This window comes from Bos mutus, chromosome 7, assembly GCF_027580195.1.
Source record: "Bos mutus isolate GX-2022 chromosome 7, NWIPB_WYAK_1.1, whole genome shotgun sequence".
Lineage (NCBI taxonomy): Eukaryota > Metazoa > Chordata > Mammalia > Artiodactyla > Bovidae > Bos > Bos mutus.
Window position 1 is genome coordinate 75,815,475 of NC_091623.1, and position 16,240 is coordinate 75,831,714.

The 16,240-nt window shown below is 37.5% G+C and overlaps 1 long non-coding RNA gene and 1 other non-coding gene across 2 annotated transcripts in view; both read left to right on the forward strand.

Moving 5' to 3' along the window:
* LOC138988643 (uncharacterized) overlaps positions 1-16,240 on the forward strand; it is an 824,542-nt gene that overhangs the window by 688,495 nt on the left and 119,807 nt on the right. The gene's annotated exons all lie outside the window — the stretch shown is intronic.
* On the forward strand, positions 10,033-10,104 carry TRNAH-AUG (transfer RNA histidin (anticodon AUG)). The gene has a single exon. It is a non-coding gene; the product is annotated as a tRNA-His (tRNA).

Sequence of the window (16,240 nt, forward strand, 5' to 3'; positions counted from 1 at the left end):
GGGATTTGATTACAGAACTTACACAGAACTGGGGAAACAGACTCTTGGAGGGCACGAACAAAATCTTGTGTGCACCAGGACCCAGGAGAAAGGAACAGTGACCCCACAAGAGACAGACCCAGGCTTGCCTGTGAGTATCCAGGAGTCTCCGGAGGAGGCATGGGTCAGTGATGGGCTGCTTCAGGGTAGGAGGCACATAGTGCAGCAGTGTGGGCCTGGGACCTTTTGAAGGAGATCACTATTACCTTCATTACGCCCATCTAGTTTGGTCTCAGGTCAAAAAGCAGGGAGAGAACACAGCCCCGCCATCAATGGAAAACTAGATTAAAGATTTACTGAGCATGGCCCTGCCCATCATAACAAGACCCAGTTTCCTCCACAGTCAATCCTTCCTTTCAGAAATCTTCCATCAACCTCTGTCCTTATCCCTCAGAGGGCTGACAGAATGAAAACCACAATCACAGAAAACTAATCAAACTGATCACATGGACCACAGCCTTGTCTAACTCAATGAAACTATGAGCATTGCCATGTAGGGCCACCTAAGACACACAGGTCATGGTGGAGAATTCTGACAAAACGTGGTCCACTGGACATGGGAATGGCAAACCACTTCAGTAGTCTAGTGCCATGAACAGTAGGAAAAGGCAAAAAGATAGGGCACTGAAAGATGAAATCTCCAGGTCAGTGGGTGCCCACTGCAACTGGAGATAAGTGGAGAAATAACACCAGAAATAATGAAGAGACAGAGCTAAAGCGAAAACAATGCCCAGTTGTGGATATGACTGGTGACAGAATTAAAGTCCAATGCTGTAAAGAGCATAGAACCTGCAATGTTAGGTCCATGAATCAAAGTAAAATGGAAGTGGTCAAACAGGAGATGGCAAGAGTGAACATTGACATTTTAGAAGCAGTGAACTAAAAGGGACTGGAATAGGTGGATTTAATTCAGATGCCCATTATATTTACTACTGTGGGCAAGAATCCCTTAGAAGAAATGGAGTAGCCCTCATTGTCAACAAAAGAGGCAGAAAGCAGTATTTGGATGCAATCTCAAAAATGACAGAATGATCACTGTTCATTTCCAAGGCAAACCATTCAATATCACAGTAATCCAAGTCTAGGCCCCAACCAGTAATGCTGAAGAAATGAAATTGAATGGTTCCATGGAGACCTACAAGACCTAAAACTAACATCTAAAAAAGATGACCTTTTCATCATAGGGGACAGTAATGCAAAAGTAGGAAGTCAAGAGACACCTGGAGTAACAGGCAAATTTAGCCTTGAAGTAAAATGAAGCAGGGCAAAGGTTAAGACAGTTTTGCCAAGAGAACATAATAATCATAGCAAACAGCCTCTTCCAATAATACAAGAGAAGACTCTCAACAGGGACATCACCAGATGGTCAATACTGAAATCAGATTATCTAATTTGCAGCCAATGATGGAGAAGCTCTATACAGTCAGCAAAAACAAGACCAGGAGCTGACTGAGGCTCAGATTATGAACTTCTTATTGCCAAATTCAGACTTAAATTGAAGAAAGTAGGGAAAACCACTAGATCATTCAGGTATGATCTAAATCAAATCCCTTATGATTATACAGTAGAAATGATAAGTAGATTCAAGGGATTAGATCTAATAGAGTGCCTGAAGAACTATGGACAGAGGGTTGTGACATTGTACAGGAGGCCATGATCAAAACCATCCCCAAGAAACAGAAAAGCAAAAAGGCAAAATGGTTGTCTGAGGAGACCATACAAATAGCTGAGAAAAGAAGAGAAGTGAAAGGCAAAAGAGAAAAGGAAAGATATATCCATTTGAATACAGAGTTCCAAAGAAGAGCAAGGAGAGATAAGAAAGCCTTCCTCAGGGATCAGTGCAAAGAAATAGAGAAAACAATAAAATGGGAAAGACTAGAGGTCTTTTCAAGAAAATTAGAGATACAAAGGGAATATTTCATGCAACAATGGACATAAAAGGACAGAAACAGTACGGACCAAACAGAAGCAGAAGATATTAAGACGAGGTGGCAAGAATACACAGAACAACTATACAAAAAAGATTTTCATAACCCAGATAACTATGAGAGTGTGATCACTCACCTAGATCCAGACGTCCTGGAGTGTGAAGTCAAGTGGGCCTTAGGAAGCATCACTATCAACAAAGCTAGTGGAAGTGATGGATTTCCAGTTGAGCTATTTCAAATCCCGGAAGATGATGCTGTGAAAGTGCTGCACTCAATATGCTAGCAAATTTGGAAAACTCAGCAGTGGCCACAGGACTGAAAAAGGTCAGTTTTCATTTCAATCCCAAAGAAAGGCAATGCCAAAGAATGTTTGAACTACCACAAAATTGCACTCATCTCACATGCTAGCAAAGTAATGGTCAAAATTCTCCAAGCCAGGCTTCAACAATACGTGAACTGAGAACTTCCAGACATTTGATCTTGATTTAGAAAAGACAGAAGAACCAGAGATCAAATTGCCGACATCTGTTGAATCATTGAAAAAGCAAGAGAGTTCCAGAAAAACATCTATTTCTGCTTTATTGACTACACCAAAGCCTTTTTAGTATGTGGATCACCACAAACTGTAGACAATTCTTAAAGAGATGGGAATGCCAGACCACCTCCTGAGACCTGTTGTAGGTCAAGAAGCAACAGAAATGGACATGGAACAACTAACTGGTTCCAAATTGAGAAAAAAGTCAAGACTGTATAATGTCACCCTGCTTATTTAACTTCAATGCAGAGTATATCATGCGAAGTACTGGACTGGATGAAGCACAAGCCAGAATCAAGATTGCCAGGAGAAGTATCAATAGCCTCAGATATGCAAATGAAACTACCCTTATGGCAGAAATTGACTCTCGATGAAAATGAAAGAGGTGAGTGAAAAAGCTGGCTTAAAACTCAACATTCAAAAAATGAAGACCATGGCATCTGGTCTCATCACTTCATGGCAAATAGATGGGGAAACAATGGAAACAGTGTCAGACTTTATTTTCTTGGCTCCAAAATCACTTCAGATGGTGACTGCAGGCATAAAATTAAAAGACACTTGTCCCTTGGAAGAAAAGCTATGACCAACTTAGACAGCATATTGAAAAGCAGAGAATTACTTTGCTGAAAAAGGTCTGTCTAGTCAATGCTATGGTTTTTCTAGTAGTCATGTATGAATGTGAGATTTTTACTATAAAGAAAGATGATCATCAAAGAATTGATGCTTTTGAACTGTGGTGTTGGAAAAGACTCTTGAGAGTCCCTTGGACTGCACGGAGGTCCAACCAGTCCATCCTAAAGGAAATCAGTCCTGAACATTCATTGGAAGGACTGATGCTGAAGCTGAAACTCCAATACTCTGGCCACCTGATGTAAAGAACTGACACATTGGAAAAGTCCCTGATGCTGGGAAAGATTGAAGGCAAGAGGAGAAAGGAATGATAAAGGATGAGATGGTTGGATGATATTACTGACTCAGTGGACGAGTTTGAGCAAGCTCAGGGAGTGGATGACGGGCACAGGAAAGCCTGGCATGCTGCAGTCCCGGGATTTGCAAAGTGTTGGACACAACTGAGTGAGTGAACTCATTATCAACCTATTCATTCCAATTTCATTCAACCTAGTTCTTGACAAAGTATAATAACTAAGCACAACTTGGTTCTTTGACAAAACATTCAAACTACCACCTACTGGTCTTAGATCTTACCTTCTTATCCAGGTTTCTACCTGCCTTCTGCTTTTTCCTCTTTAAAAAATAAAGAAGTTTGCCTCCAGAACTGCTATCCCAGCTTTAGAAGGTCAGAAATACATTCTTTATTAGTTTAATTATATAAGGAACTTAAGAAGGAACTAGATAATAGCTGAAGGGAAGAGAATGGTATTTATAAATGAAGGTATCAGTGTGCTGGTAAAATAAAAAGAATATTAAAATTGTGTTAATTATTCCTTAAAATATTTACAAAAGGAAAACATATTCAGATTTCAGTGGTACCAAAATGTGAAGTGACTTATATCTATTGATCCCCAAACTGAAGATGCTGTGTAAGAAATCATTGCTGGAGAATTATATAACCACATTTTATGTATTTGTACACTATCTAACCCAGCATCTTTAATTGATTTCAATATGGTTAGTCATTCACTTTTCAGAATGTGACTAAGACAAAGAAACACATAATTATATCCTTAAGAAATCTTTCTCTATAATATTCTCCCCATGATGCAGATTGCATATTTATACAACCTTGATATCACTGGGACTTGGTCACAAACTAATAACAAAGTGTGTGTGTGTGTGAGAGAGAGAGAAACGGAAAAGGGAGAGTGTTTGTATAGGTATATTAGGATCCAAAAGGATGATTAAATGAATGTAAAAGTTGATTAAGTAGAGATTAAAATAGTTAAGATTTAACATACATATAAAATTATGTAGAATGCAAATACATGTGTTTATGCTTGTATATTTTCCACATTTAGTTTCAATTTTTTTTCAGGTAGAATGGCATACGAAAAAATCTAGATTAAGGCTTTACTCCTTTTTCAGCATTTTATTAACAAGTAAAAGCTACACAGGTAGGTTTATTTTTATTTAACGTGTAGATTTTTCATTAAACAAAGTAAAAGGACCACAGATGGAAAACTTACTTCTGTTTTTTGAAGTAAACATTTTATTGAGATATAAATTTTTAGAAATGCCCAAATCACAGTGTAGAGCCCAAAGATTTTTAACAAAGTGAACATCATCTTGTAAACAGTTCCCTATGAACTGTTCCCTATAATAGCACATTATTCTCACCACTCAAGCCCCTCCCATGCCTCAACCCAGGCTCGTGCCCAGTCCCCCACAGGTCTGCCAGTACCAAAGAAACCACTATTCTGACTTCCAGCACTAGACCTGTTTCTGTTTTTGAAATCCATTTATCCATAAATCAAGGTATATAATTTGGCTTTATATTTTAACATTATGTTTGTGAGAGTCATTCAGGCTGCTGCTTTAGCAATAATTTGTTCACTGACTTTCATTTTTTTTTGTATTTCACCATGTGAACACATGTATCAGAAATTATTTATATAATCTCCTGGTAAGAGACTTCACATGTTCTCAGTTTGGGGTGATTATTAACATTATTACTAATGCTGTTATAAACATTATTTTACATGCCTTTCATGTACATATGTATGTTCTTTGTTAGGTATTTTCCAAAAATGAAATTTGTGTATCATATGATATACCTGTGTTGGATATACCAGCTTCTAACAATTATGTAGCATATGCACACTTTTCTGAGTGTGATAAACAATTTTAGAAGGCAAAAGAACATAGGATTTTATGTATTATGTCCTGTTCTTATGGAAACAGTGTCTCTGTGGTGAATTTTCCATGAAAAAGATAGCTTCTGCCATTGGGTAAACTGCCACTTCCCTCAGAAAGTAAATTGACTTTTTTTTTTTTTTTTGAAGCAACAACTATGCAGTAAATTCAGTATCTATTTTCCTCTGTGAAATATTAACAAATGTTCCTGGCATATAATGCAGTGAGTAGTAAACAGTGAGTATTCATTAAAAATGTGTTCTTCAACAAAGAAGATATACAGATGGCAAATAAGCATATGAAAAGATGTTCAGTATCATATGTCATTAGGGAATTGCAAATTAAAACAACAATGAGATACTACTACACATTAGTAGAATGGCTAAAATTCAAAACATCAATAACACCAAATGCTGGCAAGGATGCAGAGCAATAGAAACCTTCATCTATTGCTGGTGGGAATGCAAAATGGTACAGCCACTTTGGAAGACAGTTTGGCAGTTTCTTGCAAATGAAATATTCTCTTGCCTTATGATCCAACAACCATGCTCCTTGGAATTTACCTAAATGATTTGAAAACATATGTCCACACAAAACCCTGCACATGAATGTTTATAGTAGATTTATTTACAACTGCCAAAACTTGGAAGCCAGTGAGATGTCCTTCACTAAATGAATGGATAAACAAACTATTATGCATCCAGACTATGGAATATTATATAGCAATAAAAAGAAATGAGATGTTAAGCAATGAAAAAACATGGCAGAACTTTACATACAACTCAGTTTAATAAAACATCAAAAAAAAAAATAATAAATGGGCAGAACACCTAAATAGACATTTTTCCAAAGAAGACTTACAGATGGCCAACAGGCACATGAAATGATGCTCAACAGTGCTAATTGTTAGAGAAATGCAAATCAAATCACTTCACACCTGTCAGATGGTTATTGTCAAAAAGTCCACAAATAGCACATGTTGGAGGGGATGCAGAGAAAAGGGAACCCTTGTATACTGTTGGTGGGAGTGTAAATTTGTGTAACCATTATGAACAACACTATGGAGATTCCTCAAAAAGTGAAAAATAGAGTTGGCCTATCATCCTGAAATCCCACTTCTGGGCATATATCTGAAGAAAACTATAATTCAGAAAGGTACATGTATCACAATGTTCATTGCAGCACTGTTTACAATTGCCAGGACATGAAAGCAACTTAAATGTCCATCGACAGATACATGGGTAAAGAAGATGTGGTGTGTATATATATTTATCTAAACACACATACACACACACACACACATATATACAATGGAATATTACACATCCATAAAAAAGAATGAAATGACATTTGTAGCAACATGGATGAACCTAGACATTATCATACTAAGTGAAATAAGCCAGACAGAGAAATGCAAATATCATATGATATTGGTTATATATGGACTCTAAAAAATAATACAAGGGAATATGTATGCAAAATAGAAACTGACTCACAGATATAGAAAGTAAAGTAGTGGTTATCAAAGGGGGCAGGGAAGGGGCAAAAAATAGGGGTATGGGATTAAGAGATAATAACTATTATGTATAAATGAGATAAGCAAAAATGATATATAACATAGGGAATTATAACTATTATCTGTAATTTAATGGAGTATAATCTATAAAAAGAGTCAATCACTATGTTATACCCCAAAACTATTATAATATTGTAAATCAATTATCAGTTCAGTTCAGTTGCTCAGTCATGTCTGACTCTTAGCAACCCCATGCACTGCAGTACGCCAGGCTTCCCTGTCCATCACCAACTCCCAGAGTTTACCCAAACTCATGTCCATCGAGTCAGTAATGCCACCCAACCATTTCATCCTCTGTCATCCAATTCTTCTCCTGCTTTTAATTTTTCCCCGCGTCAGGGTCTTTTCAAATTAGTCAGGTCAAACAACAGGAAGGGAACACAGCCCCACCTATCAAGAGAAATCAACTATACTTTCATTAAAAAAAGACACTGAGGAACTTTAAAGGCATATTGCTAAATCAAAGAAACTGATCTGAAAAGACCACATACTATATGATTCCAAATATGACATTGTGGAAAAATTCAGTAAAAGAATCAGTGGTAGCCAGGGTTTCAGTGGAAAGGAGGGATAGACAATGAATAGATAGAGAACTGGGAATTTTTAGGACAACAAACTCTTTTGTATGATATTGTAAAGATATAGGTGGCTCCCCAGTCCCTGGGATTCTCCAGGCAAGAACACTGGAGTGGGTTGCCATTTCCTTCTCCAATGCATGAAAGTGAAAAGTGAAAGGGAAGTCACTCAGTTGTGTCTGACTCTTAGCGACCCCATGGACTGCAGCCTACCAGGCTCCTCCGTCCATGGAATTTTCCAGGCAAGAGTACTGGAGTGGGGTGCTGTTGCCTTCTCCGAAGTAACATTTTATATTTGTTAAAACCCATAGAAAAAGTCCACAACAGAGAGTGAACCCTAATGTAAACTACAGACATTAAATATAATGTGTTTATGTACTTTCATCAATCAATTAGCACACAAATATACCATGTAACTAATAGAGGAACTCTACTGGGGTCAAGAAGGAGGTATATGAAAACTATGTGCATTTTCCAATCATTTTTTTTTCTGGAAACTTAAAATTGCTGTAATTAATAGATCTGTTAATTTAAAAACTGTACTCCTATGAAAGCACCAATATTTCCTGAGCCAAGAAGAAGTAGAAGTAGCTTTTTTAACCTTTATGTACAGAGTTCTGCTTATCACCTATCCCCTGAATCCACTTTTAAATGAAGGAAGTTTGAGTTATTTCAAATGTAAGACAAAAAAGCTGTAAATCTCTTTGGGATAGTATGATTATGGAATTTAAAGAACAAAATTCTCATGATGTTTGAATGAATAACAATTATCATCCAGAGTTTAATCTTTTTAAAGTCCATTTACATGGAAAATGAATCATAATAAGATGTCAAGCCCCAGGGAATATAATAAATTGTTACCATCTCTATGCTTTTGGGGGTTTTGTCATGCTCTAGTGCTTTCCACCTAGAAAACTTGTTGGAAATGTTTCTCATATTTTAGAGAAAGTACATTTAAAAAATTGAACTCCAGACTCTCCTAGAATATCAGAAATTTCCAACCTGTTCAACATCTTCCACTTGATATATAATTTTAGGCCCTATGTGTACACTGGAATAAAAAACAACCAATAACTGGAGAGAAGAAGGTTCATAATCAATCTAATTTTTAATACATCTGATTAAAATTTTTTTTCTGCTTACATTCTGAAAGAACTAAGAATGTCTATACCATTTCATTGATGTGTATATCAAAGACACAAGTGGCCTTTTAACCATGTAACCTCAGGAAATGAGCACTCATTGGTAAAAATCAAATAGATGTGGTTTCATGAAAATGTGAATGGTAAGATATAGAATGCAGGAAAAAAATGTTCTTTATGCAATTTTGCTATAATGAGGATCTTAAAAGTGGGGCTGCTGAAGGGTAATAGAAGGTCTAAGATAGGGTGTCCTCAGATGGGAGAAATTAGAGCATGTTAGTATGCTAATAGACATGATACAGCAGAGACGGAAAATGCACGCTGAGAGGAAGGGGTAGGGCTGTTGAAGAGATATCCTTGAGTAGGTGAGAGGGAATGAAATTCAGGGGCATAAGTCTCAGGATTGGCCTCAGATGTCAGCATGGACAACTGATTGAAAGTAACAGGAGAGAACACGGAATGTGTGGCTGCATAGGCAGGAAGGTGGGGAGGGAAAGTAGTAGGAACCTCTGGATGGTCTCTAATTGCACCTCAGAAAAATAGGAAACTCAGAAATCCATTAAATTATGATGACAAAGGACTAGGAGTTGGAAATTTGCAAAGACAGGAGAATTCAGAAAGATTGCCATAAGCATGGGAATGTAAATGGGAAAAAATATAGCAAGAAATACATCCTGTTGTGCATATTATTGGATTTATACAGCTAATCATAGCCTAAGTACTTTGTTTTGAATTCTAAGAAATAATTCTATTAAATAATCAGTACTGAGACTGAATATACAAATAGACCATAGTGAGACGACATATGACAACAGATTTCTGATTCACGGTGTCTTCAGTAATTGACCAGGGAATCAAACAACCATCTCTGCAGAATGGTTAGGACATGATGAGTGAATGCCACTTTCCCTCATGTTTTGTTCCCAACTTCAACTCAAGCAAAGAGGAAAAGCCAAACTCACTTCACAAACCAATCACAAAGATGCCCTACTGTAGTTAGCCAGTCTCCAGCTTATCGTCAACCCTTCCTGGCTTGGTTATTGTTGTTCAGTCACTAAGTCATGTCCAACTCTTTGCAACCCCATGGACTATAGCACGACAGGCTCCTCTGTCTTCTACTATCTCCTGAAGTGATGTCAAATTCTTGTCCATTGAGTCCATGATGCTATCTAACCATTTCATCTTCTGCCCCCTATCCTATTGCCTTCAATTTTTCCCAGCATCAGGGTGTTTTCCGATGAGTCTGCTCTTCACATCAGGTGGCCAAAGTATTGGAGCTTTAGTTTCAGCATCAGTCCTTCCAATGAATATTCAGGGGTGATTTCCTTTAGGATTCACTGGTTTGATCACTTTGCAGTCCAAGGGACTCTCAGTAATCCTCTCCAGCACCACAATTTGAAAGCATAAATTCTTTGGCACTCAGACTTCCCTGGTGGCTCAGATGGTAAAGCGTCTGCCTATGATGCAGGAGACCTGGGTTCGATTCCTGGGTGGGGAAGATCCCCTGGAGAAAGAAATGGCAACCCACTCCAGTACTCTCTCCTGGAAAATCCCATGGATGGAGGAGCCCGGTGGGCTACAGTCCATGGAGTCGCAAAGAGTCGGACACAACTGAGCGACTTCCCTTACTTACTTACAGTCTTCTTTATGGTCTAACTCTCACATCTCTACATGACTACTGGAAAAATGGTAGCTTTGACTATAAGGACCTTTGTTGGCCAAGTGATGCCTCTGCTTTTTATACACTGTCTAGGATTGTGATAGCTTTCCTTCCAAGGAACAAGTGTCTTTTAATTTCATGGCTCCAGTAACTCTCTACAATGATTTTAGAGCCCAAGAAAATAAAATCTGTCACTGTTTCCACTTTTTCCCCTTCTATTTGCTATGAAATGATGAGAACAGATGCCATAATCTTAATTTTTTGAATGTTGAGTTTTAAGACAGCATTTTTGCTCTTCTCTTTTACCCTTATCAAGAGGCTTTTTAGTTCCTCTTCACTTTCTGACATAATGGTGGTTTCATTTGCATATCTGAGGTTACTGATACTTCTCCCTGCAATCTTGATTCCAGTTTGTGCTTCATCCAGCCCGGCATTTCACATGATATATTCTGCATATAAATTAGATACAAACTTGACAATGGAGTATCCTCCAAATGCAAGAGATGTTGGCTTACTCCTACTCTATGCTCTTTATACATGTTCTGAATAAATACTCTGTTTGTTCTCTTTTGGGTGGTCTTCATTTATTTCCACAGTAAATTTTAAGCCATATTGTGTAAACAGTACATTTCAAAAACTATATGCAATCAATTTATCAGAAAAAAGACAAACTGCTTGATATTCTAATAGTAACAAAACTGACTAACGTTGATTATTCACATTTTTTAGTTAATTGTGGAAGAGAACATGGTGTAGAGGCAAAAGGGTGGACTTTGAAATAGACATCAGTTCAGTTTAGTCACTCAGTTGTGTCCGACTCTTTGTGACCCCATGAATCGCAGCATGCCAGGCCTCCCTGTCCATCACCAACTCCCGGAGTTCACTCAAACTCACATCCATCGAGTTGGTGATGCCATCCAGCCATCTCATCCTCTGTCATCCCCTTCTCCTCCTGCCCCCAATCCCTCCCAGCATCAGAGTCTTTTCCAATGAGTCAACTCTTCACATGAGGTGGCCAAAGTACTGGAGTTTCAGCTTTAGCATCATTCCTTCCAAAGAACACCCAGGACTGATCTCCTTTAGAATGGACTGGTTGGATCTCCTTGCAGTCCAAGGGACTCTCAAGAGTCTTCTCCAACACCACAGTTCAAAAGCATCAGTTCTTCGGTGCTCAGCCTTCTTCACAGTCTAACTCTCACGTCCATACATGACCACTGGAAAAACCATAGCCTTGACTAGACGGACCTTTGTTGGCAAAGTAATGTCTCTGCTTTTGAATATTCTGTCTAGGTTGGTCATAACTTTCCTTCCAAGGAGTATGGATCTTTTAATTTCATGGCTGCAATCACCATCTTCAGTGATTTTGGAGCCCCCCAAAATAAAGTCTGACACTGTTTCCACTGTTTCCCCATCTATTTCCCATGAAGTGATGGGACCAGATGCCATGATCTTTGTTTTCTGAATGTCGAGCTTTAAGCCAACTTTTTCACTCTCCTCTTTCACTTTCATCAAGAGGTTCTTTAGTTCCTCTTCACTTTCTGCCATAGGGTGGTGTCATCTGCATATCTGAGGTTATTGATATTTCTCCCGGCAATCTTGATTCCAACTTGTGCTTCTTCCAGCCCAGCGTTTCTCATGATGTACTCTGCATATAAGTTAAATAAGCAGGGTGACAATATACAGCCTTGATGTACTCTTTTTCCTATTTGGAACCAGTCTGTTATTCCATGTCCAGTTCTAACTCTTGCTTCCTGACCTGCATATAGGTTTCTCAAGAGGCAGCTCAGGTGGTCTGGTATTCCCATCTCTTTCAGAATTTTCCACAGTTTATTGTGATCCATACATGGACTCCAATCTTTGTTTTTCCATATATTAGCAGAATGACTTTGATAAAGTTACATACTCTCTGAATGTTTTTCTCATCAGTAAAATGTGGTAATAATGTCTGTCTGAGGACTTGTCAAAAGAATATATAAAGTATACATAATTTTTATAAAAAGCATAGTGTGTGTGTGCATATCTACCAAGCCATGGTTATCTGATTTGTTTTTCAGTTAAAAGATTTACATGCTTGAAAAAGTTTAAACACTTATTTATTTGTTATGGCTGCACTGGTTCTTTGATGCTCTATGCAGGCTTTCGCTAGTTGTGGTGAGTGGGGTCAGCTCTCCAGTTGTGCTGCACAGGCTCCAGGGCATGTTGGCTTCAGTAGTTGTGGCACACGGGGGCTTAATTGCCCAGATCAGGGATCGAACCCATGTCCCCTGCATTGGCAGGAAGACTCTTAACTGCTGAACCACTAGGGAAGTCCCACACTTGCTTTTTAACAGAGCTAAATTTCTGTCTTCAATTACTAGGAAGAAGAGTGTGCCTTGTCTTATTTATTTTATAGGCTCAGTATTTGAAGTTCTGGACACAAGGTGAGTTCCAACATATTTTGGAAGAAAACAGATAGCTCACCTTTCCCCCATAATCCACTGAGAATCTCAGAGCAAATTTTCAAACTTCCCTTACACTTTGAGAAAGAGTTCTATTTAATTCAATGAAACAAGATAGATGCCAGTAGGTCTAATTCTAGGAATCAAATAACTGACTGAAAAAAGAGTGTTTGATAGGCTACTGAGTGTTAAGAACAAAGTTTGTTTATGGGCTTCCCCCAACGCTTTAATTGTTGGCATATGAAAGTCTCTAGGACTTACAGAAACTCATTAATTTCTATCTAGCTTTCACAATTGGCTCAGCTCTGTACACGCAGCAGCCGTATTTGCAGCATCTAAAACTTCTATTTCGCAGATCCAATTATACTTAATTAGATTCATGAAAAGAAAAAATTCAATTCTCATTTGTATTCCATATGTAAACTGAATTACTATTCATTATACATATTTTACTAAATTTTAGTTAAAAATACTCATGGGAATGTATATTGTTACAAAATTGGTACTTTAAAAAATGATACTATGATACAGTTTATATAGTATTATTTTTTCCACAGATGCCATAGAATATGGAATATGAGGTGCTTTTATTGATGCAATAAAAAGCAAACTTTTTAAATGGAGAGAAGGGGATTCATTTGAATTTTATTTGCAAAATGTATTTTAGTGAGTTTTCACAAAATAAATTTCTATGAACTACCCACTATGATATTGCATATGTGCTTAGTCACTCAGTCATGTCCAGCTCTTTGTGACCCCCATGGATTACAGCTTGCCAGGTTCTTCTGTCCATGGGATTTTACTCCAGATGAATTCTGGTCATTAATTTTTTTAAAAAAATGCTATACAAATCAGAGGTATATTTGTTTTTTAATTTTTGTTTCTCTGTGCTAGTGCTAAGTCACTTCAGTTGTGTCTGACTCTTTGGAGTATAGCCTGTCAGGCTTCTCTGTCCATGAGATTCTCCAGGTGAGAATACTGGAGTGAGTTGCTATGCCCTTCTCCATGGGATCTTCCCGACCCAGGAATCAAACCCATGTCTCTTGCATCTACCTGCATTGGCAAGCAGGTTCTGTACCACTAGCACCACCTGGGAAGCCCTCTAGTCTCTCCCAAAATAGTTACTGGTCTATGGGAAGAGGGGAGAAATAATCTTCTTTTAGAAAATTGACAATTAGAACTACAGATGATGAATATATAAAAAAGTATAATATCATATGATCTAGAATTATTAAATGAAGAAGGACGATCATAAAATGCTTCAACATTTTAAAGGATATATCACTGTTAACTATACACAATAAGTGAAGGCTTGTTTCTCAGAACAGTACAAGTACAGCTGAGCAAGAAAAGCTGTCTAATATTAAAAATATGTATTTTGGTAGAAAGAGCTCAAGTATGCCAGAATAAAGGATCAGTGTGAGTGTTGTTTTACCTGGTAAACATGGCAGTTAATGCCTTGATTAATCTTAGCAAAATGGATTTTCAAAAGAGGAATTAGTATGGGATAGATTTGAAAGTTAATCTGGTCTTCACTGTACTTAGTTGTGTATGTCTAACATACACATATATTGTATGTACATACACTCTGCTCTAAGCTGTGTATGTCTAACATACACATATACATTGCACTGATATTACATTGGCAATGTTAAGAAAAATACAATATGAAAAATATGAAAAATGAATGTTGGTAATGTACATCAATGCCTTGCTATGATTTGGTACTTGACCTTGTGGAAAGCTACAAATAAACAGTGAAAATTATTCTAGTCTTCAGAGTTCACCATTCAACTATAAGCAGATATTTAAAAAAATCCTAAATGTGCCATAATCATTAGGTATTGCATCTTTACATGATTTTGTAGTGTTAGGCCATTGTGACTGCTTAAATAAATCAGAATTAATAGCGTTCTAGCTTATAAAGTCTTTTAGTAGATGAGTTTTGAGAAGAGAGTTCAAAAGTGAACATCTCTCTGTATGCCTCCATTTTCTTGGTTGGGCAAAAGGGTCATTCTTATTCCTGTCATTATAATGCAAGATTAGCTTATTTTCTCTCACTATTTGGATGGGTGAGAATTAAATATTCCTTTAAGTCAGTGAGGGATACTTAAATAGAACTAGTAAGACAAATGAAATCTCTAAAAGGAAGATCTATTCAGAAAATTAGCAGCTACATGAGTAACCAAAAAATTTATATCACTTAATCTATAAATAGTAGTAAAGGAGGCAGCTGACAACGTATGGATCAGATATAACAATGGCGTTAACTCCTGATGGACTAACAGCAAATATTAAGAAATGTGAAACTTCTTTCTCCTTGTAAACAAGCAAACAAACCCCGACAAATTAATTTCCCCCTAGATCTTTAAGATAACTAATTTAAACTTAGTGAATTTTGGTAAATTGGATATTTGGGATAAAATTTACCTGTATCTTAAAAAGAAAAGCGATTTTACAAAACAGATTTGTTACTGATCAAGAAGACATAGGGATTCCCACTGGCTCAGATGGTTAAGAGCCTGCCCGCAATTCTGAAGGCACGAGTTTGATCCCTGGGTCTGGAAGACCCCTTGGAGAAAGAAATGGCAACCCATTCCAGTATTCTTGCCTGGAAAATCCCATGGATGGAGGAACCTGGCAGGCTACAGTCCACAGGATCGCAAAGAGTTGGACACGACTGAGTGACTACACTTTCACTTTTCACTTTCAAGTAGACATAAAAAAATAGTAATAATATTGTTACCTGAAAGAAGTGAGAGCACTTTTTTCTCCCTTTGCCTCCTGTGAGGGCTGAAGATTGTTCTGTAATGAACAAGCCCCAATAGTAGGATTTAATGAAGCATTCTGAAGAGATGGGATCTAACGTCACTGCAAACTTCAATCTTATAAAACCGAGGCTGTGCATTTATCAGATGTCTGGCTCTTTGGAATCTAAGCCTCCTGCAATAAAAGTGTTGCAACTTCCTTCTCATAACCTTTATTTATACCCTCCTTAGAACAGATTTTCTGACTCAATAACCACTACCATGCATGCACAGTTACTTTATTTAAAAAAAAAAAAAAGTGTCATTTCTGTCTCAGTGAAGCACTGATGAAATATTCAGAAGTTAAGCTAAGTAATAAAATGTTCATTTGGCTAGAGATAAGCTTATTGTTCACTGCCTTTGCCTTCTGACTGCTTGATGATCTGGGCCTAGATGCCATATTTTTTTTTTTTTTTTCCTCACATGTTTACAGAATACTTCTGTGTTGTAAAGTCAGAATCTAATGAGTAGAAAGATTAACTTTTGGAGATTTCCTTATTTTTCCAATTCATTAAAATTGCTCCATTTAATTATTCTGAAAGACTATTAATAATAAGTTTTTGTGATCTTGAACACTGTCTCTTAAAACAGGTTGAATGAAGATAAAGGTTAAAAAGGCAAGAGTGCAGACTTCCCTGGTGGTCCAGTGGTTAAAACTTCATCTTCCAATGCAATAGGTACAGGTTGAATCCTTGCTCAGGGAGCTAAGATCCCACATGCCTCCTGGCC